The sequence below is a fragment of the Bos grunniens genome, chromosome 1 (genome assembly GCF_055505025.1).
Source record: "Bos grunniens cultivar Pamir isolate PY7600 chromosome 1, Bosgru_T2T1.0, whole genome shotgun sequence".
Lineage (NCBI taxonomy): Eukaryota > Metazoa > Chordata > Mammalia > Artiodactyla > Bovidae > Bos > Bos grunniens.
In genome coordinates this window covers 29,991,357-30,018,138 of record NC_141165.1, presented here as the reverse complement: position 1 = coordinate 30,018,138, position 26,782 = coordinate 29,991,357, and the positions used below count along the sequence as shown (strand labels likewise).

The 26,782-nt window shown below is 45.3% G+C and overlaps 1 protein-coding gene across 26 annotated transcripts in view; it reads right to left on the bottom strand.

Annotated features, from left to right (window-relative positions):
• The window catches only part of ZBTB38 (zinc finger and BTB domain containing 38), a 139,210-nt gene that overhangs the window by 15,799 nt on the left and 96,629 nt on the right, over positions 1–26,782 (bottom strand). For 7 of the 26 annotated variants that reach the window (XM_086372283.1, XM_086372132.1, XM_086372218.1 and 4 more), the window contains one exon: positions 25,378–25,456. The exons of 17 other annotated variants lie outside the window; for them this stretch is intronic. The gene's annotated coding sequence lies outside the window, so the exon portion shown is untranslated. Of the gene's footprint in view, positions 1–4,955; positions 5,091–20,313; positions 20,426–25,377; positions 25,457–26,782 lie in introns of those variants that run through there. 2 more of the 26 variants (XM_086372907.1, XM_086372668.1) reach the window with 2 other exon arrangements.

The window sequence follows — 26,782 nt, the reverse complement described above, 5'->3', positions numbered from 1 at the left end:
CTCACGTGACGGGGTCTTAGAAACACATGCATCAGATCTCGGAAACAGATTACAAAACAGAAGCCCTTTATGGAGTTCAGCGACGTCTAAGAAAAGGAAAATCCTCTCACGTTGCCTTCTAAATGCAGCCCAAAAGGAGCAGAGAAGAGCTGCATTTATCAGATTTTCATGCATTTAAGCTATCAGATTCAAGAAGGTGTAGCATGACAAGGGAGGTCTGTTTTTCATCTGAAATTCAGGTGGCTGGAAAAGGTAACATCAGGAAACTGCTGGAGTCCACTCAACAGGGAGGCAGCTTGGCTTGAGCCACCTTTCTTGACTATGTTGTTCTGAAAAGGCAAACATTTGGTCTCCAGACTTGTAGTTGCGTGCATATGGATTGTGAGAAGGAGTATTATCAGATTCACAAGTGACGCAACGTGCCCGGTGAAATATTTCAGGTTGCTTGTTTGGAAAGATGAAAGGGGGAAAAGGTCCTTTGTTTCTCTTTTTTTTTTATCCTTTTTGAAACACAGCAGTGTTTAGAGGAGGTAGCCTTTGGGTTCATCTCACGATTGAGCTTGCCCGGACACCTGCTTGCTTAAGAAAGCTGGCAAATGTGCTTGGAGAATCTTCTCTCTAAAGCCCTGAAGTGCTGCATCCGTTTCTTGTCCTACCAAATTCCACTGACATTTAGAGGTGCTAATGTGAAAAGGAATTTTAAAAGTCTGAATGCTGTGGGAACTGAGTTACCAGAATGACCAGGACAGGGGTCCCATCCCCTGGAACTTCTCATTTTACGGGTAAGCATATAATCTAGAGTTGGTTTCAGAAGCCAAATACCTTTTTCTTAAAGGCCTATCTGATTGAATAGCCCCATTCCTCTCAGTTGACTGTGACCTGTCAGGGAGGATGGAGGGAAGAACTATTATACATTCTGGCTTCTGAGCAAAAATGAACTTCCTGCTCATTGCGATGGGTTATCCTAAAAAAAGGACAGAGACCAACTGCTGCATGGTGTTAAAACTATCTAAATCCACCTGCCATTGCACCCTTGTTCTCCACCCCTAGCTTCCTGCACCCCAGCTTTCTGGGGACTCCTGCAAGACAATGAATCACAGTTTGCATGGACTCTTTCTGGATGAACCAGAACCTGGGCAGAGAGGAATGAACCAGGTAATACACGTGAAAAGCAGCAAGCACAGTGCTCAGCACACAGCAGGGGTTCAAAGAATACGGGTGAGAATCAGCTTGAGAACTGACTCCCAGTTCTGTGTCCTGCTCGCCTGTGACTGAACAGAACCACTTAGGCATGCAATGCGTAGGGTGGTCTTTTAACTGCACGAAGGAGATCAAGTCAGGCCCTGCCTAGAGCCCTTCAGTGGCTATCCCCAGATGTTAGGGTGGAATGAAGACCCCTCGCTGTGGCCTGTGAGGCCCTGCACTGTCCATGGGTCCCAGCCACTATTCCCAGACTCCCACCCCCTCTGCCCCACTCTCTGTGCTCACACTCAGTCCTCCCTTTGCTGCCAGTCTCTCCTGGCCCAATTCCAGTCCTGCCCAGGGGGCTGGCTCACCCCTGCTTTAGGCCCAGCTCAAATGTCAACTCTGAGGGCCCACCCCATCTCTCTATTTGCTCCCGCCTCTACTTGCCCTCACATCATCTTCATGCTACATACTTCAACCTGCAATTATCACAAGTATTTGCCTGCTTGTTCGCTGTCCACTGTGTCTGCCAGAAAGTAAACTCCAGGAGGGAAAGGACCTTATCCGTCCAGTTCACGGCTGTGTCTCCAGGCCACAGGGCACAGTAGGCACTTGGGAACTATTTGAAAGCACAGAGACTCACCCTGATGAAAAGAGCCACCACACTCCTGGGCCCACTTATCTGCTCTGCTTTTCTTTTCCACAGCACTCACAGCATCCCCATACACTGCAGAATTTACTCATTATTGACTGTCCATCTGCCTGCTAGAAATTTAAGCATCATGAGGACAGAAATCTCTGATTTTCTGCACTGATGTATCTTAGGCACCTAGAACAGTGCCTGATACATCGCAGGCCCTCAAAATATTCATGTACTAGATGAACGATCCGTACTATAAACAGATACACGGTCCTAAATCAGCATTATGTATGGATAGGCACTGTATATACTTCAAATTACAAGGTTCATCTATGTGAATTTCCCCAACCAATTTTGAGTAAAACTGCTTTCATCTGATACATTTCAGGTTGTAAAGCACTTCACATATTAATCTATTTAATCCCCTTCATAATCCCGTGAGGCAGACACATAAAATGGAGACACTGCCACCAACTCAGGGTTAAATGCATTAACAGAGTCAGTGCTCATCACACGGAAGCTGCTAATCTCAGGCCCACGGTACAGATGTGGAAACGGAACCCAGGGTACTGCCTCACTCACAGCAGAGTGGTTAATTGCTGATGTGCCCAGCGCCCAGCCCCCTGCAGGCTACCGCGTCACGCAGAGCAGGAGGGAAGTCGGAGCAGCTGACTCGCCATCTCCGAGCACAAGATGGCTCTGCACCAAGCCCAAGCTGCAGGCGGGTGGTGCAGGCTCACCCCTGAAAAGCCCGAGGCAGGGAACAGACCCGGGTGGACTCCAAGAGCTAGGGCTGGTCGGTGGGTAGCCTGCCTGGGCCCCACACTCGAAAGTCACTAAAAAATGCTGCCTGACGTGAAGCAGAGTGTGCCAGAGGGGTCCCCTGAAAAACCAGCCAAGGACTGGAGCTCAGGCAAGCCGACCCGTGACCATGGCTGGTAGTTACCAGGGCAACCTGTGCGTTGCCAGAGGATGAGCCTCAGGCCCGGGACCTATCACGGCTTCCCCGGGTGTACCGTTATGGGACACAAGGCAATTTCAAGGTGCCAGCTGAACACACAGTCAGTCAGCGTCTGCCCCACAGCCCAGAATTTACTAAACAGCCGAGGCTTTTACATTACACTCACATGTAGCCAACTTAAGATTTTTAGTATTAAAAAAAAAAAAGTTGATTTTTAAAAGTTTGTTGCCAACTCAGTCCAAGGATGTGGACTGAATCCATCAGGAAGATGAGTTTTCATGTGCCTCCCCCCATCCCCCACTTGAGTATTTAGACTTGTCCTTTCATTACAGGCCTGTGGATGATACAATCTCAGGGATCATGAGACTCAGGCTGGGGACCTGTCAGTTGGGATAAAGCATGAGACCAGTGGCGATGAAGCATCAGGGGAGGGTTAGGGGAAGGGAAGCTGTGGGGTGGGGCCGCCTTTGGGAGGGAGCCTTTCCATGACAGTGAAAACAATCTCCTGGCCAACATGGATCTGAGACACGGTTAGGGAGGCTCCTTAGAACCCTGAACCCAAATTCCAGTATCTTTACCAAAGCTTAGAAGGTCTCTGTGATTTGACCTCATTTCCTGCCACTCTAACCCAACCCAGCCCTCCTTCTGTTCATTGAATATGCTGAGGATCTTCCCACCTCAGGGCCTCTGCACATGTGGCTTCTGAAGCCAAGAATGGCTTTCCAGCCCAGGCAGCAGCCTATCCTGGTCTCTATCCAACAATCCATTACCCCTCAATCAGGTTTACCTGTCCTATACTCCTCAGCAGACTCTTCTTGCATAGTATACTCTATGGTTACAGGCTTCCCAGGTGGAGCTAGTGGTAAAGAACCTGCCTGCAACGCAGGAGACACGTTCTTGATCCCCGGGTAGGGAAGATCCCCTGGAGGAGGGCATGGCAACCCACTCCCGTACTCTTGCCTGGAGAATCCCATGGACAGAGGAGCCTGGAGGCTCCACAGGCTCACCAAGAGTCAGACATGACTGAAACGACTTAGCATGCACACACGCACTATGGTTGTAGTTAAGTATTATTTGATAAATGTGTGCTTTACCACAAGCATATGAATTCTGTGAAGGCTGAAAACTATTTACCACTATTTACCACAGTTTCCCCTAGCTCTCAGCACCACACTTGGCACATAACACACTGATAAACTTTTATGAAGTAAATGCAAAAACAAAAAACACCCAGACAATAAGCTTTCTAGAGCCCACCATACCTGGCACTGTTAACCAGGCTTTCTGGATCCAGAGTTAGGTCAACACGAACTGCCCTACAACTTGTCACCGATGCTAAAAGGTTGAACGTTAAAAAATCAACAAGTCTGACACTGTAAAAGGAAAAACAAAACACACACACACACAATCAACTCTGCTGGTCTAAAACTGGAGCTGGATAAGACAAGCGAGGGCTGTGCACTGCCATGAAGTTATTACGGCTCACACAAGCTAAAACAATGAAACACAGCTCTGAAGCACCAAAAAACTGCTTACTGTTATTGCTTTGGCTCAGAGAAAGGAAAAGAGTATTTCTTCAAGCTCTAACGACGTGCTTTGTTCTGTTAACGACAAAACAACAGGCCCAAAATGGAGCTGCTTATGCTATGCCTCGTGTCATCAAACTGGAACTTACTTAAGAGTTTTGGCTCTCTCTGCAATGCAATCCTAAACTAGATATCAGCTTAAATCAGGAATAGACTGATAAGCATTAGTTAGGTAGTCTGCGTGACAATCCCTGTCACCCCCTATAAGGAAAGGAACCTTGCAATAACCAACCCACCTTTTTGCCTGGTATAATTTCCTTGTTCTGTTCCCTTCTGCCAATAAAACCTCTCACCTTGTGTAGCTCTTTGGAGCTCCATTCTGTCTGCCAGATTGGATGTTGCCTGACTCATGAGTCACTAAATAAAGCCAGTAAGATCTTTAAAATGTACTCAGTTGAATTTTGTCCTTTTGTCTTTAAGCCCTAAGCATTTGGCCTTTGTCTCCTGAGTGCTTGGACTGAACTAGCAACAAACTTTTAAAAGTTAACTTAAAAAAAAAAATGCTAAAAATTTAAAGTTATCAACGTGGGGGTGCAGCATAAGGTCCTAGTGTCAGGTAATTAACAAGGCTCCATTTCCGTACCTGTGCTCCCTGCAAGCACCTCCAGGGATGTCCGCTTTCTGTAACCACTTTCAGTTCCTTCCAAGGTCATTTCCCTCACTCAGCCCCCTCTCATGAAATGCTGATCAGGAGAAGGGTCTGGGCTAAGTGAAGCACAGCTGGGTCTGTGGCCTGCTTCTGGGTCCTGTAACTGTGGATGCTTGTGTTTCCTGGTACACTGATTGGTAACCCACCCCCAAAGGCATACACAAGCCCTCTTTGCCCATCAGGCAACCAGCAGTAAGACGGAAGAGGCATCATAATGTGAGCTTACAATGGTGGTTCTCTGCAGAACTGTACATCGGACTCACCTGTGGAGTCTCAAAAAGAATAGGAGCCAGGTGACACTGCTGAGACTGAATCCGTTTCGGGAACAGGATCTGGGTAGGTGGGAGTGTGGCATCCTGCTGAAAGTTACCCAGGTATGTTGTGCACACAAGCTGGCACACGACTTCTAACTACCCTTTGACGAATCAGGTCACTGTGTCTCCTGTAGGTGTTGGAGCCCCTCTGGGCAGCCTCCCTGAGAGCTGCTTTAAAGTGACATTGACATTCCACCACACATGTGTCGGCATCCCCCACTCATTCATGGGACAGGAGGAAGCTCACCTAAATATGCCAGCCGCATGCTATGCCCCCAACACCACACAAGCACATCCCTGTGCCCAGCAGTGCTCTGCACACTCCATATACACCGTCCTGATGAAGCCTCACAGCAACCTTATTTTGAAAATGAGAAAACTGAGACTTGGAGAGGCTGTGTAATTTGACCAAGGTCATTTAGTCAGTGAGCAGCAAAACTGGGATTAAAACCTGAGCAGGATGACTCAAAAACTACACTCTCCACTATAGGTTTGGAGCACCAAAAAACAAAGCGCTTAGCTTTTCCTGGTATCAGAAGTTCTTTACTGGTATCAAAAGCTCCTATGCTCATGACCCCAGCCTACCAACCAGCATGTGGGTGCTTAGCAATCGGTAGCCTGGATTTGAGGGGGGCACCACCTTCAAGGGGACAGGTTATGCCCTGTGGTATGCTGTGGGGTGGGGGTCTTGTGGGGCTCATAGCCCACCCACAGTTTGCTTGGCCCCAGGCAGGTACCCTGCTGAGGGCTGCATCCCCCTGCCAGAAGGGGCTGTATCCCCCATATGCACAACGATTCTATACGGATCATCAAATGGCTCTGAAGTGAACACTTCACGTAATTCAGAATTTTCCATAAATTTCTACTTTTAATTTATTTTCTTTAAAAAATGTAAACTTCACGGGCTTCCCTGGTGGTCCAGTGGCTCAGACCTCGTGCTCCCAATGCAGGGGGCCCGGGCTTGATCCCTGTTTGGGAAACTAGATCCCACACGCTGCAACTAAGAGTTCAAATGCTGCCACGAAGATCGAAGACCCTGCATGTCGCAACTAAGACCTGGGGCAGCTAAATAAGTAATTTAAAAAAATGTCATTTTAAAAAAGTCATCAAAGTAACAGATGACACTATTAAATAAACATTATCATTTTGGTCCATTTCCATTTCAAGGTAATATTTATCAAATGTCTACCACCCTCCAGTTATTGAGTATAACACAAGAGGCTACCACAAAAAGTGGGTACAGAAGGGGCATACGGCTGCTGCTCCTGCTAAGTCGCTTCAGTCGTGTCCAACTCTGTGCGACCCCATAGATGGCAGCCCACCAGGCTCCGCCATCCCTGGGATTCTCCAGGCAAGAGTACTGGAGTGGGTTGTATAGGGGGTGATTAAAGCTACTGAACTAAGACAGCTGAGGGACCTGAGAACACTGTATTAGTCCACTCATGAAGCAGGGTTCTCCTGAAGGATAATGTGGGATACAGCAGACCATGTCCAGTCTAGCACTGTGGCTAAGAGCCTGAACTCTGATGTCAAGTTTGGCTCTCATCATGTTCTGGCTATGACCTTGGGCAAGCTTCTTACTCTGCACCTCAGCATCTTCATGTGCAAAATGGAGCTAATAATAGCATCTTATCAGGTTAAAATGAAGATTAAATGACAGTAACCATGAAGTGGTTGGCTTAATATCTGGCACAAAGTCAAGCTTAATAAACATTAGCTATTATTAGTATAACTATTACCAATTAATTATTATTAGTGGTAAATGTCAGTAGGAACAAGTATTACCAAGTCTTGACCACAGGCCCCAAATATAGGGAATGTGACATTCCTCAATGGTAGGGACAAATACTCTATTTCACTGTGTGCCGGGAGTTCGCCAGTCCCCCTCACAGTGTTTACCACCCTAGAGGGGCTCATCAACTAATCATCTTCCTAATGCCAAAAGCAGTTATTACATCTGCGCCTTAGCTAATATGTGGGAACTGAGTTGCAAGTATTATCAAAATGATTTTCTTTAGTTGCATCATATGTTAGCACTTCTTCTAAGCCTATGGAAGAAAGCGTTCGTATCTTAAATAAAAATTATCCAAGTAGGCTATTAGCAATTTTTTAGCAATTAGTAAAAGCTCGACAGGAAGGAAACTAAAATAATGTATTTAAGACAAATAATCTATACATTTCTTCTGTGTGCACTTGTCTTTTTAAGTCAGAACGTCACTCAACTTTTGGCTATAAAAACAAGGTCTGGTGCTGGTCGTTGATTGGGTCATGTGCTGGTTTTATTTTTATTTTTTGGCCATTTGGCACATGGGATCTAAGTTCTCCAACCAGGGACTGAACCCATACCCCCTGTGGTGGAAGCATGGAGTTCTACCCACTGGACTGTAGGGGAAGTCCCATGTGCTTGTTTTATATGGTGAAATTCTTTCATTTTCTAAGAAAGCCTTCCCTGTGTTCTGCTTCATCATCTGTCCTATCTCTTTAGTCTCTTGGCAGACCACATTTGCTCCTCTGCCCTCACACTGAGGGGATTTTTACAAGGGTAAGTTCTTAAGACCTCCTCTCTCTTACTTTAAACTAGGAACCTAATAACAGTAGTTTGGTTATGATTTATTTTAGAGAACATTTTGATGTTCTGCATTTTTCATGTTAAAGTCTTTTTAATTTATGTCTCAGTTTAATGGATTCATTAGGTTGTGGCTGATTCAGTGAAATTTTTTTTGAAAATCTGGGTTTGGTCTGGGGTTTTGCACATTTATGTGCTGATTCTGGATTTTGGTTCAAGCTGCCATTGAATCATTGAATTCCCTGATTAAAATTTTTGACAACTGTCAGAAGGAGCCAGTTGTTCCAAGCTTTCTTTTTCTTGGTCCCCAAGCTGTCCTTTCTCCTCCTGTGGAGTTATCTTTGTCCTCAGAGGGCAGAGCAGGGCCCCTGCTTACACACTCCTGGGCTCAAACTCCAGTTCTGCTACTTAGTAGCTGTATGAATTTAAACAAGTTAATTAGCATCTCAAGACTTGGGCTTTTTTTTTTTTTTTTTAATCTATAAAATGGATATAATAGTGCAACTTAGTTCTTAATAGGATTAGAAGGGACAATCCAGATAAACCATAGTATCTCAGTCTATTGCTCTTTTACACTCTGATAATTTTCCATGAAAATTCCAGAAAACAAAACAATCCCAGCAACTCTTTTCTTTAGCTCATCTCATTATGATAATAGCAACCAATTTAACGCCTGTTGGTTGAAAGGGTGTTGGAAGCAGGGGGTCATTTTGTAAGTGGGGATTTCCCTGGGGCTGAAGTGGAGCAATGAGTGGCCTGGAGAGTCCCTGGCTTTAAGGGCTTCCAAGGAGCCTGGGCAACTTAATTCTGGTGGGCCGGACAGGCAGGAGTTACGGGACTCAGGTCAGGCTGACCCCAAAAGAAGAGAAGTTAGAAAAACATACTTGTGAAAAAGAAGTACAAAAATAAATACTCAGCAAAATAAGGGACTGTGGGTAACACATTGTGTGTTAGTCGCTCAGTCCTGTCCGACTCTTTGTGACCCCACGGGCTGTAGCTGACCAGGCTCCTCTGTCCATGGAATTCTCCAGGCAAGAATACTGGAGTGGGTTGCCATTTTCTTCTCCAGGGGATCTTCCTGACCTAGGGATAGAACCTGGGTCTCCTGCATTACAGGCAGATTCTTTACCATCTGAGCCTGTTAGGGAAGTCTGTTAATATGGGTATAGTAATGTAATTAAAAGAACACTTTCAAAGAACAGGTATATGTATCATAATATAGTATCAATAAAGCCAGTAACTATGTGTAAACAGGTGCAAAATCTGTGATTCTATTATTTGGGGGAGCCCTGCATGCCTATTACACATATTTCTACCAACCCAACTATGAAGAATAAGCAGAGAAAAAGAGGTTGGGTTCACAACAACCAGGGAGAGCTTCCACCCCTTGAGTGGCCTCTTCAGGGCCACGGGTCGCCCTTTTCAGCCTAGTAAAGGCGCTGAGCAACATTGCTCTCGACCGTCATCTTAGCTCTGAATAAGATTATTGCTCAGCTTCTTCACATACAGAAATGCCAAGAACATCCAGATGGCTAGTCTCACCATTATTAGGGGTCAGGGTTGGGGAGGGAAAGCATTCTAAGCCCCATTGCTCTGTTCCCTTTACACCTTCCATCTGTTCCATCCTCACCTTGTGGAGAGGGGTCCTTGAAGCACAACAGGGCAAGCGATGCCCTGAGTGGCGATCAATGCCAGCAAGAAGGAGAGCGGACGAAGCAGAGTCCTGGACCAGGAGAGGTGGGGCTGGATACAGGATATGGGAGATGGAGGCCAGAGGGAAGGGGCCCGGGGCTCCCTCCTGAGGCCTCTGTACTGATGCCCCCCCTACCCTGCTAGGAGATAGGACCCCGGGTGCTGTTCCACAACTCCTTGGAAGGTCTGGCTTACTGTGTCACTGAACCTGCCCACTCTACTCTCCCAGGTGTCAAGGGCATAATAGCAGGGTTAGAGACACACAAGTAAATTCCCCATGGCAGACCTTCACTTTGAGAGCAGGCAGTTCCTCTAAGGGATCAGCCCCTCATGATCCCTGAGGAGCCTTTCCCAGGGCAGCAACTCTTTCATGCTTGTATCCTGAAGTTCTTTTCCACTTGACGACTGGAGTACATTCCCAGTTCCCAGTGCTACATCCACAAGATGGTGCTGAGTCCACACAAAGAGATGCTCTTGGGTCCTGAGTCACTGGGGATCCAGTCCCCAAAACCTTGCTCAAAATGGGCAGATGAACGAATTTTATTTCAAAATAAATAGACCTTGGGTGTTTTAGATAACAAAAAGCATAGAGCAAGTTTCTTAGTGGAGCATGCCTTCTAACTACTTCTTCATTTGCTATAGATGGATTCTCGAGATTCTTCAGACCAGGAGTAGGGACCACTCCACCCAGTGTGGGAATTTCCTCCTTAGAGGAGCAGTCCTCATGCAGAGCCCTCAGTTGTGACCTCTGCATGTGACAGCCCTTCGAAGGTTTGCATGTCCCTTCCCCGGGCTAAACATCTCTAGTTCCTTCAACTAGGCCCCAGCAAAGAGAATTTTATAGACAAGGAACTTTAGATAGTTTCGTCCAACCCTCTCATTTTAGATGTGAGAAAATGGAGGCACAGAGAAGTAGAATGACTTGTATAAGGTCTCATGGTATCACTAAAACAGGTTTCCAGATTTCTGGCTCCATACACCGTAAGCATATCACCATACTCCTCAACTGACAGCCACCAAACCTGCTCACTGACACAGGACCTTAGAATGTTTTTGACTTCCCTAAGCCTCAGTCTCTTCACATATTAATTGGAGCAAATCATACAGCCCTCGTGGGCTGCTGGGGGGATTCAAGGAGAGTACCAGGTGGCGCTAGTGGTAAAGAGCCCACCTGCCAACGCAGGAGACGTAAGAGATGCGAGTTCGATCCCTGAGTTGGGAAGATCCCCAGGAGAAGGAAATGGCAACCCACTCCAGTATTCTTGCCTAGAGAACCCCATGGACAGAGAAGCCTGGTGGGCTAGAGTCCATGGGGTTGCAAAGAATCAGATGTGACTGAAGCAACTTCACACACACACACACACACACACACACACACACAGAAGGGCACCTAGCCAGGGCAAGTACATAGCAAATAGTAAGTGTGTGATAATTGATTTTATTTATAATATTCAGACTCTTTTTTTGGCATGGAGTTCTCCTTTCTGCCTTTGTAGTCTTCTTCCGTGGCTTCCCAACTTCCAAGGCTGAATTTTAAAACTGATTCTCAAAAATTCATGTAGGCTTCCCATGTAGCTCAGCTGGTAAAGAATCTATCTACAATGCAGGAGACCTGAGTTCCACTCCTGGGTCAGGAAGATCCCCTGAAGAAGGAAATGGCAACCCATTCCAGTATCCTTGCGTGGAGAATCTCCTGGACAGAGGAGCCTGGCGGGCTACAGTTCATGGGGTCACAAGAGTTGGATATGACTTAGTGTTATCTTTCTTTCTTTCAAAAATTCACTCATTCTTGTGAAATGCAGTTGTGTTCCTTCGATCCATAATTTTTAGTCTGTTGGAATATTTCAGAAAGACAATGCTATCTTAAAATATAACTACTGATTCCTTGAACATGATATGCTGACTCCTCCTTCAGAAACTTCCAAGTAAGTCTAGGGTGGTAATGTCTGTGGCAAAAGGCAGTCTCCTCCAAAGACTGGCAGAATGTGATCATTCTTTTTACCCACTCAGACTTCATTTTAACATCAGGACTGTTATACTGATGACGACTTAGAAAATATTCTTCAATTTGTTAGAATAAAAAAAGATAAAGCTCAGTATCATCTAAAAGAGGAAGAAGGTTACAGCCACACTATCAGGAAGCAACCCTGACTTTGCGAAGAGAAGCTCTGGTGTGTTAATACACTAATATGTTTGGATGAAGACACTGGGACCTCAGGGTAAGTGAACTTTTACCCTGAGACCTCAAAACTTCAGAGTTGCTGGGGGGTAAAGTTGTTGGGAATAGACTATGAGCTAAAGAACAAGATGGCAAGGCCCTGGAGCTGATCTGTGGTTCCTGGGCTGGTCCCTGGTTGCAGGCATTCTCCCAACTCCATTGCTGGAGAAGGCAACCCACTCCAGTACTCTTGCCTGGAAAATTCCATGGATGGAGGAGTCTGGTAGGCTGCAGTCCATGGGGTCGCAAAGAGCCGGACACGACTGAGTGATTTCACTTTCCCTTTCCACTTTCATGCACTGGAGAAGGAAATGGCAACCCACTCCAGTGTTCTTGCCTGGAGAATCCCAGGGATGGGGGAGCCTGGTGGGCTGCTGTCTATGGGGTCGCACAGAGTCGGACACGACTGAAGTGACTTAGCAGCAGCAGCAGCAGCTCCACTGTATCAACAAGCACAGGAATACTAATTCTCCAAACATTCTTCTCTTTCCCTCATCCTAACTAGCTCAGGCCACTTGTTTTTCAGGGGCTCCCATCCCAGCATCCTCGGATCCTGCTGCTCTGGAGAATACAGCCAGCCTATAATCATTCCAGTGCCCGTATCTGCTCACCCAGAAAAACACTGCCTTCCCCATCCTGCAGCTTTCCAAACACCAACCTTCTGGAAACTTTCTTGTTCAACAAAGGCAGAACAAAAAGAAAGAACACCTCACCTTACTCCTGTTTAGCTCTCTACCATTTATAAAGCAGGCTTCCCTGGTGGCTCAATGGTAAAGAATCTGCCTGCCAGGCAGGAGACATGAGTTGTATCCCTGGGTCGGGAAGATCCCCTGGAGAAGGAAATGGCAACCGACTCCAGTACTCTTCCCTAGGAAATCCCATGAACAGAGGAGTCTGGCGGGGCTACAGTCTATAGGGTCGCAAAGAGTCGGACATGACTTAGTGACCAAACGACGACGACGTCTACAAAGCACTTCCGCACACAACATCTGATCTCCTTTCTCACAACACCCCTGTGGACTGTGAAATAATATTTCCATTTCAAAGATGAAGATGTTAAAGCTCAGAAAAATTAAACCAAAATCCAAACACCACATGGCTTTAAGTTGACCAGGTTGAGTTTTTCAACCCTGATCGTGTGACTCTGGATCAAATTCTTTCTAGCATACTTAAAAGGAAGACTGTATTTATGTGATTCTAAGTTTTAGTAAATATAAACCACTATCTCATCTTCTGATTGGTATGTTTAGTAGCTGTGTATCTTTGTCGGCCAAAGTCAATGTCAAATGTGTACTTGCCACTCAAAAAACTACACATCATCAGCTATTTTTACCAATAAAATGGGGTTTTCCTGTTCAGCCTATGTACCACAGACATACTGCTGACTAGCTGATCATTTATGCATTTTACTTCATATTCTCTGCCATTCTGCATGACTTGACCATACAGTGCTTTATTTAATTCATTCTGTAAAATGGGAATGATGCCTGAGATGATTATGATGATAGTTAAATGAGGCATGATTACAGAGACCTCAGCTAGCAGGTGTTCCCTTCAGTTCAGTTCAGTGACTCAGTCGTGTCTGACTCTTTGCGACCCCATGGTCTGCAGCATGCCAGGCTTCCCTGTCCATCACCAACTCCAAGAGCTTACTCAAACTCAAGTCCATTGAGTTGGTGATGCCATCCAACCATCTCATTCTCTGTCATCCCCTTCTCCTCCTGCCTTTGACCTTTCCCAACACCAGGGTCTTTTCCAATGAGTCAGTTCTTCACACCAGGTGGCCAAAATACTGATTTCCTTTAGGATTGACTGGTTTGATCTCCTTGCAGTCCAAGAGTCTTCTCCAACACCACAGTTCATAAGCATCAATTCTTTGGCGCTCGTCCTTCTCTATGGTCCAACTCTTAGATCCATACATGACTAATGGAAAAACCATAGCTTTGACTAGATTTGACTAGCTTTTAACTAGGTGGTCACTTAATGGTATTATATACTACTGCTTCTACTGCTACAACTTCATTACATTCACTAAAACCAAGTAGAGTTTTTTAAAAATATTTATTTATTTGGCTGCACCAGGACTATGCACTAAGGATCTTCATTCTTTATTGTGGCACACAGGATCATTTTAGTTGTGGCATGCGAACTCTCAGTTGCGGAATGTGGGATCTAGTTTCCTTACTAGGGATCAGACTTGGGCCCCCTGCTTTGGGAGTGTGGAGTTTGAGCCACTGGACCACCAAGGAAGTCCCTTAAGTAGACTTTTGTTTTCTAAAAAGTGCCTGATGTACTACAAGGCAGTATGGATACCATGATTCAGAGAAGCAGAAAAATGATTTCGTCCCCTTGGCCTTATTTAATCCTTTATTTCTTTTCAGAAAGCTCCTGGAGCCCACAGTCCAATGGAGGACACAGACATGCAGACAAACAGCTCCTCCGTGATGATGGAAGTGCTCTAATGAGCACGCCCAGGGCTTTGAAGGAGGCAGCCTTACACTGAGTTTGGGGAAGAATAGTCAGGGAAAATGAGGTGGAACCAAGTCTTGAGAGACAGGGAGAATTTCTCTGGGATCTAAGAAGGAAAAAGGCATTCTATTCTAATAAGAGGTCAGGCAAAGGCAAAGGAGCAGGAAACAGAATGACGCATTTGGAGACTGGCAAAGAGGTGGGGCTTCCCACATGGCTCAGTGTTAATGAATCTCCAATGCAGGAGACGCAAGAGACACGGGTTGGATCCCTGGACTGGAAAGATCCCCTGGAGAAGGGCATGGCAACCCACTCCAGTATTCTTGCCTGGGAAATCCCATGGCCAGAGGAACCTGGTGGGCTACAGTCTGTGGGGTTGCAGAGAGTCAGACCTGACTTAGTGACTAAACACACAAAGAGGTGGGATGTCTGCTGCACAGACGTTGGGCAGGGCCGGATGGGAGATGGAGATGGAGAGACTGGCAGGGACCTTGATCCTCTAGCCTGGTAGAGAAACCTTACCTGCATACTTGAATCACCTATGAGAACTCGAGAACATGAACACTCAGGCTCCATCTCGAGATTCTAATTTGTTTGGTCTTGAGTAAAAAGAAAAAACTCTCCAGGTGATTCTAATGTGCACCCAGGACAATGGTGAGTACTTTAAAAGATCTGAAGCAGAATCATTTAGACAAATATGCAGACAGGTCATTCTGGGAGCAGTTTGATGAGAAGGATGTCTGGATGGGGCCGGAAAGAAGGCAAGGAGACAGCTGGGGATGACAAAGAGAGAAATAAGTAAAAGCTATTTGAATGGAAGAATCAACTAGTTATAAACTCGAGGAGAGAGAAAGGGGGAACAAGACCAGAGGGCTGGTCTGGCAGAAGAAGAATTAAGTCAGTGTGGCCTCTGAGGAGCCTGGTGGGAGACGCAGCTGGCACTCTCAAGCAGGACGCCTCCACAGTGGACTTTGATCCACGATGGACTTTGATGCTACGAGGAAGCTGGGCTGAGGATGCAGCCATGCATCGCACTGACACACAAGCTGGCTGCACACAAGAGCATGGATGCTGCCCAAGGAAAGCGGATGAAAAAGAAATAGGGCAGAAGAAGGAACTTGACCAATACCAATACTGAGAGGTGATTGGATGTATCAGAATCACCTGGAGGTTCTTACTAAAAATTTAGTTTCTTGGTGCTACCCTAGACTGAATCACAACAGCCAGGGGGTAAGACCCCAGAAACTGATTTTTCCCAAGTTCCCAGGCACTTCTGAATCAAGGTTAGGCTGGACACTGTATCAGTTTGCTAACATTGCCATAACAAACTACCACAAACTTGGTGACTTAAAACAACAGAGATTTATTCTCTCACAGCTAATGGAGGCCAGAGGTCCAAAACCAAGACGTAGGCAGGGCCGTGCCCTCTCTGAAGCCCCCAGGGGGAGAATCCTTCCTGCCTCTTCCAGCTTGTGATGGTTCTACGGGCCCTTGGCCTGTGGCTGCATAACTCCAATCTCTGCCTTCATGTTCACATGGCCCTCCCCTCTTTCTGCATCTCTCTTCTGTGTGTCTCTTATAAGGACACTTGCCATTGGATTCAGGGTCCACCTGATAATCCAGGATGAATTCATCTCAAGATCCTTAAACATTTACATCTGTGAAGACCCCCTTTTTCCCCCAAATGTCACATTCACAGCTTTGGGGATGTAGAAACATCCTTGGCGGGCTACCAGACACCATGACAATAACTTGACTGGGTGGATGGGAGAGGGGACTGGAGTCCAGAACTCCAAGCTAAGTTCTCCAACAGTGGCAGGAAGAGGTGGGAAAAAGAAAACACTCTCTCTCTCAACCGAGAGAGAGTCATCTGCTAAGTACACAGCTCCACTTCTAAGTCTCGTGCAGCCCTAGGGATCCCAGGCCACTAAGTATCCAGGACTCCATCTGAAAGTACTTTAGAAAACAGAAAAAAGCACCACAATTACGGATTGATAAAATACTAAACCACGTTACCCTCAAAATAGAGGTGAGAGCTTTGAAGGGCTGAAAAGGCTTTTATTAATTTGCTTTCTAAACTAAGTGAATTTGATATGAAGCTAGGATTTCATCTCTAAGATGCTGTGGCCATTTTCTCCTCACCACCTTAGTAACTTCCAGTCCAAACAATAAGTCACCATGGGAGCATGGCATCAGTTATTTCCATTTTCTGAAATATTTCCTAGGAGGGATTTCCCTGGCAGTCAGGGGGTACGGGTTTGATCCTTGGTTGGGGAGCTAAGATCCCATATGCTTTGTGGCCCAAAACCCAAAAAAACATTAAAAAAAAATCCACAGAAGCAATAATGTAACAAATTTAATAAAGACTTTAAAAAACAGTGCACATCAAAAAAAAATTTTTTAAAAAGTGTTTCCAAGGAGCGGGCGATATTCTTCAGTCACCAACTCTGAAGAAGGTTCAGTTATACCCCACTTCTCATCACCTACCAGTGCCCCAAAATCTTCACGGACTGACCTCATTTTTATATCTACACATGCTCTACCTTCAAAGTTCTATATTATTACTATTTGGTGGGCTCCCTGATGCACAAAAGTGGTCTATCCTCTAACAAGGAATTCCCCTGCTTGGCAAAAGGGTTTGCATGGCCAAAGGGTCAATGGCAAGTGGTGGGGGTGTGTGAGTAAGGAGTCCGGTACTTGGCTGAAGTTAAAGTTGCAGCCAGGGGACAAAGCCTTCAGGATCAGATTCCCAGCGTGGTCAAAACCACCCCATCATACAAGCCTACAGTGTAATGTGAAAGGCACACCTCTCCATAGCCTCCACCCAGAGACTGTCCCAAAGAGACTGTGTGGAGGTACACAACCAAAAAGAAACCAAGTTTCCGTATCTGCTGGGGAAACGACAATAGTTATCATGGTGATGATGATGGTGCCAATGACGATAAAAGCTAATATTTACTGAGCACTTTCTACGTGCCAGGCCCTGTGCTGAGTGTTTGCAGACATTATGACTCACTTAGCACCAAGAGAGCTGATGAAAAGGAGAGTGATTAAAAGATGTTTAGAAAAAAGGGAAGGCATTATAAATTCCAGGATGTTCGGAAGGTCAGTAGAGTGTCAACAGAGAAAGGGAGGACAATTCTCACATTGTCCCAGCCTAGGATGAGTTAGGAAGTAGCTAACTGCCTAATATTTCAGAAAGCATTCTTGGGCCAAGGAGGTCAATATCACAGACCAAGTTTATCAAGATATGCCTGCGGTCCCGTTTTCACCCCATTGCCCAAGACCATCCAGATCAGCCTTGGCATTTAGCTGCCTTGGGAGTGACGTGGCCAGATAAGATGGGGCTTCCTTTGGTGGGTTCTTCCTGTTGCATCCTGAAATGGGCACTCTGAGCACAGAGCAGCTTAATCAAGGCTGCTTTGTCTGATGCCCCTCCAGATATCCTTGGACACAAAAGCTGTGTTCTCCTGACGAATCACTGCCCATATGAGATGGACACACTTCACAGCCAAAGTAGCTCCTTTCTTTGCTGTGACATGGAGAAGGCTCGATGGCCACGAATTTTTCTTGGGCTGGGCCTTGGAGAGCTCCAAGCCCAACGCTCTGCAGGAAAAGGCTGGGCAGGTTGCCACTGAGGAAATCCAGCCTGGTGGATTGAGTCAGATGGCGAAGCTCTACAGCTGCCGAGCAGAGCAGCAGTCCAGAGGCTGAGTAGGCCTGCGGACCTGGCTCATTCAGCCCTACGGTATTTTAAAAGTTTTCATGTCCTCCAGTTTGCCATGATCTAACCTTTCTATCTTCTTAAATCCAGCCTACACTGAACATTCATATCACCTTCCTGTCCCTGTATATATCAGCATTTTAGACCCTAATCTACAATGACATAGAGATAGATCACTTAGGCCTTAAAGTACCGGTGATTCCTACAGTGATTCACAGGCCTCCTAAAATTTAAATGGTGAGATACCAGTATTCAAGCTTTCAAAATTACAGAAGTACTCCATTTTAATGAAGAAGAGGGGGTCAGAAGCCCTAACATGGAATATCTTTGGGTCACATAATATTCCTTCACATTCCCTCCAGTCTGTTCACTCCCATGTGGAAAATTTCCTACTGTATGAGTCCTGGGAGACAAAAAGGGTAGATATCAAATTCTCCACTTTGATTCAAACTGTTTTATTTTTAAATTTTTATTTGTTTATTTTTGGTTGTACTGCAAAGCTTGCAGGCTCTTAGTTCCCTGACCAGGGATTGAACCTTGGTTCCAGCAGTGAAAGCACGGAATAATAACCACTGGACCACCAGGGCATTCCCTAAAGTCATTGTAATGATACGGTCTGCTCAAACTCTGAGAAAGGGAAGATAACTCCTCATCAGACCTCCACACAATCAGACTCACACTCTCAGAGGCATCCATTTTTAGAGAGGGTTCCAGGGGCTTCCCTGGAGGTCCAGTGGCTAAGATGCCACTTCCACTGCACGGGGTGCAGGTTTGATCCTCTGTTGGGAAACGAAGATCCTGCATCCCATGCAGCATGGCCAAAAAAATTTTTTTAACTAAAAAAATAAATCTAGGAAAAGAGGTTTCCATATTCATCATTAGCAGGTGATGTAACAAGGGAAGCAGTAACTACAGAGGATGCACAGCTCCTTACCGGATAAGGGCATTTTGAATTGATATCATGCTCCTTCACTGCATTACCCAGACAATAACAATTCTAGAAACTAGATCACAGAAGCACAGCCTGGATGTCAAGCAAAAGGGTCAACACAATAAAGCCTAAACCAGCAAGATCACAAGTGTCCTTGGGGAATCTCAGAGAAGTTCTCAGTGGAACAACAGAGATCTCTTCAAGGAAGCAACCGTACCTGGTCTAGAGACTTTGGGGGTGCTGGCGCAGAGCTAATCCCTTGGTCTGGAGACCAAGCTAAGCATTTGTCATACTGTGGGCGGGGGGGGCAGGGGCAGGTGGGAACCTCCTGGAGAACAGCTCCTGATGCTCTTGCCCCACTCTGCCATACTTCCTCTCCACCGTCAACAGACAAACCTGTGTTCCCAGCAGATCCTCACCTGGATCCATCCAAAATGCCAATGTACGGAGATGATTTTTACGGCCCTGGGCTGTCAGCTATTTATTTGAGTCCACGTAGATACTTTCCTTGCACACACATTCCTTCTCTTTTGTTTTCCACAATCTCTCCCCCCAGTGTTTTCCATCATTTCTCTCCACCTCCCGTTTTCCCAGTTTGAAGCCACCACTGGCAATACCGCAATCTCTGGAAAGAGGCCAGGCATGACACACACTTTGTGGAACTGTCACCTCGCCCTGCGGTTCAGGAGGTGCTGGAGACTGGAGGGACCGTCCAACAAGCCCACCAGCTGGGCTGACACATGACCAGAGGCCCAGAAGCTTTTCTGTACTGCAGAAATGTTACCAAAACTCTGGCCAGACACACACATGGATGCACAATGGTTCAGACAAAAGAAACCGACTGGGAAAAACTGTGGGGCGGGGGGAGGGCAGAGTATTAAAGGAACTAAATTCCTGTTTGCTTCTGCCAAGTTTACCCACAAAATAAATCTGATCAAAACTGAATGAAGGTTTCTGGCAGTAGGTATCCAAACAGTTCCCCCTGCTCACCTGTTTTAGAATGAAATGATCAGGGGGCGAAGGGAACAGGGAACAATTACGTCAATAAATATGTTGCCTGAATTAAAAAAAAAAAAAGTAAAGTTCCCCAGACAAACCTTAACTCAGTGTAGATATTAGCCCACAATAGACTGTTTAGAAAAATTATGCTTTAAATACACTGATTAAGAAAAAAAAAAATCTAAAAATAGGCTGTTCTGTAGAACAGCTCGAGTCTCTGCCTGTGCTTTCATTTTAGAAAACAAATGCTCATGGACTCCTCGGGGGAGGGGTTTAGCACAGGGATTCAAACTCACAGAAAATGGCTACCGGGTTTCAGAAACCTGAACGCAACAACCAGGGGCACTCAGGGGACCTTCTGGAAACACAGGGCACTTACCTTTCACAACAGTCAGTGCTAGAGACAGATATAACCTGGTTTGTTTTGCCCCGCCAGCGACATAAATCATGGCCTCCAAAGTGTTTGTTTGCTGAACGCCACAATGACTAATCACCCGACTTTTATTTTTCTCCCTGAGCCAGAGAACCTCATGTGGGGGGCGGGGAACAGGTCATTTTTAGTGTAAGGGAGCTGCTAGGATTGGAGGTAAGATTCCTGTTTAAGCTTCATACATGAAAAAGAGAAGTTAAGGACCTCGAAAAGTATTTCCTAAAATAGGGACGCGCAGTCTTCTTATCAGACATGCCAATCATTCAATAGAAAAGAAAGTCTTAAAATAGATCATTCAAACATGGTACAAAGCTCTTGAGAGATTTCCTGAAACTTGTCAAAAAACAAAAATGAATATTCAGACTTAAATAAACAACCAAACAAGGTCAGAACTCACTTCACAGTGTATATTCATTTACAGGGAAAAAACAAAATGTTCTCCCAGGTAATTTACAATGCTTCTGTGCAAAAAAAGTCAACTTGCAGGGCAGAGTGGCTAAAGCAAACTCCAGAATTGCTAGACCTTGACAGGAAAAAATCTTAAAGGTCAGGCTTTTTTTTTTCAAACCCGATTTAGCACAGCACCCGGGGTGGGCCAGTTCTCTAATGTCTGAGTAAAACCCCATTTGGGGCTTCATTTCACTGCCACGTCATCGCTTTTTCCATCTATCCCTGTGCCTTCGGCTTCCTCAAAGTGGTCCTCCCACCCCTTCCCGTTTTAAAGCAAAGATGGAACATGCATTAGTCTGAGGGAAAGGGTGGAACAGGCAACAGAAAGAAATTTGCAGCAGGGACCCGAGATGCAGTGAGACTGGCCATGGCCTCCCCTACGAGTATCAAGGACCACCCGAGACCTTGGCACACCTGCTCTCTGAGTTTGGGTCAAGGACTATAGGACCAGAATAGACAGTCTACACAGGGACAGACCAGAATGCTGAGTAGATTCTGAGACCAAAAAACTCTTCCCGTTGGTCTAGAAGTGAATTGGCGTTCCATTAGAGCTAATCAGAAATGGCCATGCCTGCGTGAAAATGCTTATGTGTTTGGGGAGATGGATTCTGAATGCCGCTGTCTTCTGCCTGGCGAGATAATAAATTCAGCTCTGTTTTTACTGAATCGCTGGTCTTATTATCTAGTGATAATCAACTCTGCAAATAATCACAAGTGTTCTAACACACAAACAAGAAAAATAACACAAACAGAACGGGACCTAGAAACAATATCCCATGCACAAAGCAGGAAGTGGCAGCTTGTATCTATCTCACCTGGCACAAAGCCAGCCTTCAAGGGGTGGCCGAAAGACCCCCAGGATGCTCTTTTAGCACTTGAACAGCCACTGGATTCCTCAGGACCACAGGGCGACGAGGACCACGTGCACAGGTGTGACCAGCAACATGGGCTGTGCGAGCTGGGTCTTCCTCTTTATACTCGAGAAAATGCTTCGTTCCTCTCAAAACTAAATTATTGGAGACCTTAGAAATTTTCACTTAAATAAGAGAGGAAAAAATGCTTTAAAAAATAGGAGACAGCCTTCTGCCTCTCTTAGCTTAAAAGGAAAATTTTCTTGACTCTCTTAATTGACAAGAATCCAAGAGCTTCGATGGAACAGGAAGTTTGCATTGTGGTGTCTTTCTGGTGACGTTTGTGAGAAGCCTAGCAGGCATGGCGGGCTGCTCTCGTCAACAGAACAGTTGGAGAGAGCCAGTGCTTCCTTGGGCTTGGCTTGCTGACTGCCCATTCCTGCTCTCCTGATAATCCACCTTATGACAGGACCTACCCGTTTCTGTAGCAAACTGCAACAGGCAAGGGACACTAGCTTCTGTTCCCCGTCTGCCACAAGTGGTGTGACCCTGAGCAAATCCTATGACTTCCCTGCACTTCCGTTCCCTTATCTGGAATGTGAAGAGGCTGGGCTAGTTTATTTCCTCAGGTTCTTTCCAGCCATAAAGTTTCAAACCATGATTCCTTACCTCCCATTTTGTCACCTATTGACTGATTCCCCAGCCAGTAGAAAAAAATCCTCATTTCCTCCAAAGCAGAACATCTCTCCCACCCTTAAACCCATGCACTTTCCTCAAAAGGGTATGGGGTAAAGGGCGGACTCAAGGTCTGGCCAGTACAAGTACACCTTGGAGAACAGTGGGAGGGAGCTTCGCAACTGGGATCTCTGGCCAACCTCAGACGTGGAGTTACCATCTGCTTGTTTTAGCACACCTGCTTTTCTGCTGGGGAGGAAGTAGAATTACTGCTGCAAGGAGCCTTTTCTATCACTGAACCAAACTTTCTCAGGTTACAGGTGAGGAAATCAAGCCAGCACAGTTCTGTGCCTTTCCTTCCCAAGGCTGCACACTGGGTCACGGGAGCCAGTCCCAGGTCTCCAGTCCGATCTTTTACAGGATGCTCTTTGACCTCCCCCTCAAGCCCCCACTGCAGGGCTCTGGGCTCTTTCCCCTGTAGAATTCCTTAGGGCCCCAGGGCAATCCCCTAAGGAACTGTTTTAAACTTTCAAAGTGACAGAGCAACTCTGGGAACATAAAGCCCCACACAGGGACAGTGACAGCTATAAAGTGAAAGTGAAAGTAAAGTCGCTCAGTCGTGTCTGACTCTTTGAGACCCCATGGACTGTGGCTCGCCAGGCTCCTCCATCCATGGGATCTTCCAGGCAAGATTACCGGAGTGGGTTGCCATTTCCTTTTCCAGATGATTTTCCTGACCCAGGGATCGAACCTAGGTCTCCTGCATTACAGGCAGATGCTTTACAGTCTGAGCCACCAGGGAAGTCTAATGACAGCTATAGCAAGAGGTCAAACAAATCTTTGACCTTATCAGTGCAGCAATCCACTGGTATCTTCGGTCTAAAAGACAAGCCTGCAGCAGCACTTGGATGGTAGATAAGAACAGGTGAGAAAGACAGGGAGGCCCTGAGGGTAGGGTCCTGATCTGATGATACTTAGCACCAAGCTCATATTTGTTGAATGAATTCAAGTTTGCACATTACCTCTGTCCATTCGCTTCTTGTCAAAAATTCTGAGATTACTGGAATACCAGGGGCAAGGGTCTCTAAACCACAATCAGGAACGATGAGCTATTTCACGCTCTCAGTATGTGACTGGGGAAACTACATGGGGTGTGGAGACAGAAGGCTGGACTTTGGAGCCAGATAAGAGCCCAAAGTGTGAAAAACTCATGTTTACAACATCAGACTGAACCTCTCAGACTCAATTTCTGCCACACCAGTTATCTGGAGATTAGAGTAAGATGGCCGAGATAATGCATGTAAGGGGCAGGATGGACTCCATGAAATTCAGTTCAGTCTTCTCCCCTCAGGGCCTATGGGTTTCGACATAGAAGCCCTGATTCTAAGCAAGGCTCCAGGACACTGGCATCCTGTTCCCAAAAAAGTGAACTGTCAGTGGAATGCCAACAACAGTTATAAAATGAATCAGTAGAGTTTTAATAAACATATCCCCATTGAGTCATCTGATTTTTAAATTACATACAAGGAATGTAAAGTGCAATTTAATAAACATGAGTCAAATATGTTTTATATTCTCCATAAATATCTTAACACCAAACATGTATGTATGTCTCAATCCTTTCCTGTGAATAAATAAAGAGAGCTGGGAGGAGGAGGAGAAAAAAAGGATAAATTATTCTCTCACCTATAAAATGAGGTTGGAAACAATGTGAACTAGTCTAAAAAGTATATGATTACAAGATGTGAAGAAAAAAGAAATATGACACGGATGTTTGTCAACCAGAAGACAGAGTCAGATAGACAGATGCATCAAACTATTTTAATGGTGTGCTTGTGCACTGTTACTGCCATTAAATATGTTATTGATAACAACACTTAAAGTTGCACTGGTTTTTCAAACTCTGAGCATAGGAACAGGGTGTTACCACTTACTCCACAGGAAAAGAAGTTGATATGAGGGCTGTGTCACCCAGTACTGCTGTGGCTACACCGCAGATGGCAACAGTGGGGTGTGATAAGACTACCATTCCTTCACTATCTGGGATCAACGTGTCTTTATCTTATTACAAAATAATTCGTAAACATGAATAACACAAAACTTTTGAGTACAGGCACGTCTTTATGGATTTTAAATGAACCTATCAAGTCTCAGGTTTATCTCCTTTCTCTGCTTCCTAAAATCTGGCATTTGCTAATCTTCATCACTGCAGTACTTGCTTAAAATGAACATTCTCAGGAGTCTGCCCGAAATTTACTGAATTTGAGTCTCTGTGCCAAGGACCTGAGAACCTACATTTTAGTCAATCTCTCAGGTGTAATCTTTTATAAAAAGATTTTTTTTTGATGTGGACCATTTTTAAACTCTTTATTGTATGTATTACAATATTTCTTCTGTTTCGTGTTCTGGTTTTTTGGCCGTGAGGTGTGTGGGAACTTATCTCTCCTACCACAGATCGAACCCACACCACCTGCATTGGAAGGTGAAGTCTTAACCACTGGACCACCAGGGAGCTCCTTCCCAGGTAGATTCTTATCCATACTAAACTGCAGGTCATTTGAACTCTCACAGGATAGACTAGCTATCATGGAAGGTATGCGTGTGCCATGACTAGATGAACATGCTAAAATAAGTCATAAAAATAAGCCTTTAGGTATAGACAGATATTAGACAAAAATACATATACCTAAAAAATTGTAAGGGGAATGGAATTAGCATTTATTAATTGCCTACTATGGCATGGATCCTGACCAAGTTATATATTACTCAATCTCCAAAACAATCCTATTTGAGTTATGGATGGAAAAAGTTAGGCTTAGAGAGTAACTTTTCTGAAGTCACAACCCTGGAAAATGGCCCAGCTAGGTTGTGAAATAGATTTATCTGACCCCAGCCTTCTCATTCCATTGTACTAAGCTCATATGCCCATGAAATACATACACACACGTGCGCGTGCACACACACACACACACACACACACACACTCTCTCTTTCTCCTGTCATACAACAGTCACGTGGCAAAAGGCAAAATACAAACCTGATTACTGTTAGAAATCTTTACATCAACAGCAATGTAGTTTTTAAGAACTTTCTATCAACGGATATTCTTTGGTCGTCTGTTGACAACAGAATAAAGAGGACAACAACCGTCAAAACCACATTTAACATCTTGAAATTTTAGTAATCGGAAGTGTGTTTTGGGGCTTGCTAGGATAAAATTTTTGCAGTGATTCTTGATTTGTGCAAACTAACACATTTTTTTTTGGAAATGAAACCACTTGATATCCATTCTGCAAGTCATAGCATGTTACAAAGGAAAACAACAAATAAGGGATCTAGCACTTGTCAATCCAATGGCCGTCTTGGGCCTCATATCCCCTGTCTCGTTCATCTGGGCTTCCCTGGTGGCCAAGTGGTAAAGAATCTGGCTGCAATGCAGGAGACCCGGGTTCACTCCCTGAGTGGGGCAGATCCCCTGGAGGAGGGCATGGCAACTGACTCTAGTACTCTTGCCTGGGAATCGTGACCGAAGCGACTAAGCAGAAGCCTAACACTTCACGCTCTCTCCTCTGGGAAACCCTCTAGTGCTGGCTTCCAGAGCCCTGTTCTCCCATTCTTCTTTGCTCTCTTGTCAGACTTTTTGCTAGGTCCTCCATAACGTCCTTCTTTTCTCAGAAGGCTCCATCCTCAAGCTTTGCCTCTCTACGGTTTTTCACTGGAAAATTTGTTCTCTCATCTCTTAACTTTTTTTATATCAGTGATTCTAAACTAGCCCTGGCCTCCCTCTGGGGTGCAAAACCACTGATCATCTAGGGGACATCATACTTCATACTTCAACACTTCAAACTCAGCCCCTCGAAAATGTAGTCGCTCACCCTTCTCCAAGTTGTCTTCATGGGTACCACTGCTCTGGAAATCTCAGTGTCAGCTTTAGCTGTTTTTTCTCTACTCAGATGTCAGATTGGGTCAGTTTTTCCCTTTGCGTCTGTTCCTTTCCCATTTCACTGCTATCATCCATTTCCGGCGTTCCCCAAGTTCCCTCCACCCTGCCTTTTCCTTGGTGGATTCTGGTGCCCTTCTAACTGGTCTCCCTGTCTCTGGTTTCTGCCCTGCCTTTTCTTCTGATTTCAAAGTAGGTACTCGATAAATATTTGCTGTGACATTTATAGAACTCCTAGAAGTTTGCAAAGCACACTCACACTCAACATCTCATTTGTTCCATTTGAAGCTTAAGTTTATTACAAGTAGCATTCCAGGCTTACAATCTGATTTCTGTTACTTGAGGCAATCACTGGAGCTACTTCTAACTTTGAACCTTGTAAATTAAAGCATCTCTTAAATTGCTTTACTTTTGAAGATTCAGTGTCTTGTGTGGCCTACAAGCTAAAAGAGAAGAGCATTTCAAGTCAGAGAGAGAGCCCCCTTGCCAAAATGCTTTTCTC